The following is a 1270-nucleotide window of genomic DNA, read 5'->3' as shown; positions in this document are numbered from 1 at the left end:
AAGTAGCTGGGACTATAGGCACCCACCACAACACTCAGCTATTTTTGGTTGTTGTTGTAGTTGTCATTGTTGTTTTAGCAGGCCCGGGCTGGGTTTAAACCTACCATCCCTGGTGTATTTGGCCGGTGTCCTAACCACAGAGTATGGGCACTGAGCCCAGCTTCCTGTTTTTAACATGTGCCCTTTGACAATCCAAACCTTGGTGTTCTGAGGGTAGGATTCTGAGGCCACGTCTCCATAGAACTCCTTCCTGGGTAATGGCTTCCAAATCCCTAATCATGGGCAGAATGGCTATAAAAATCTCCAGAGAACATTTGTTCATTTCTAAATTAAGTGTTTGCCTTGGCCACAAGGGGAGGAACCAGCTAGGGAATTCCATATCCTTGCTTAATGTTATGAAGATTTTTGTTGTAATCTTCAGATACATTTTCCTCTTTTTTCTTTGACTAATGGTGTTAGCTTTATTCCCAGCTGAGAGCCCTAGGAAATACTGCTTTCCTCTGTGTATAACAGCTTCACTGAGCTCTGTTGCTGCAAGGTAGGAGTCTCCCAATGAGCTAGTGAAGGACCATGTATGAAAGTACCTAAAGAAACTGAGGCCCCTGATATGTAATAAGTAAGTTAAGTAAGCCATAATTTTCCTTGCCTCTTCTGGATATTCATGCCTGTGTTCCATCATTCCCATGGTAAATTGTCAGGGGTGAGTGGCGCCAAGACGAGTGAATACAAGCCCCATCTGGGGCTTCTCTAATGTATCTATAGTAAATAGAGGGACTCTAGGAAAAAAGGCTGGGCTTCTCCTTTCTCACATTTATTCCTTGAGGAGAAAATGGGTAAAAGAAGTACGAAAACGTGGGTGTTTATGTCTGTGTATATATATATTTTTATTTCATGCATGGCTTCTCCCCCCAACTTCCTCCTATACTCAAAAGGGGCCAGGTTCCAAATCAGACTTGTAAATATGGTGTTAGTGTTTGACACTACTCCTGAATAGTTCCAAGCTTGTTCCTTGTGGGAGCTTTCCTGGCTGAGTCTGACCTTTGGTCCTTGTATATTATGTTATTGTTCAGAGTATGTTGTCATATAAAAGTTCTCATCAGAAATGCTGGGTGTGTGGTGCTGTTGATCTGACTTCTCCCTGATAGATGCACTTAGGCAGTGGGGAGGTAAACACAAATGCACACTGACACATGGGAGCTGGTAACCATTGTTCTCATGGTAAACAGCTTCCTGGGCTTTTTTTGTTTTTCTTTTTTTACAGGTTTTGGCC

Source organism: Otolemur garnettii, unplaced genomic scaffold (assembly GCF_000181295.1).
Source record: "Otolemur garnettii isolate 467f Iridium unplaced genomic scaffold, OtoGar3 scaffold00050, whole genome shotgun sequence".
NCBI lineage: Eukaryota > Metazoa > Chordata > Mammalia > Primates > Galagidae > Otolemur > Otolemur garnettii.
The sequence above is the reverse complement of the archived record's forward strand: the minus strand, read 5'-3'. Positions refer to the sequence as shown.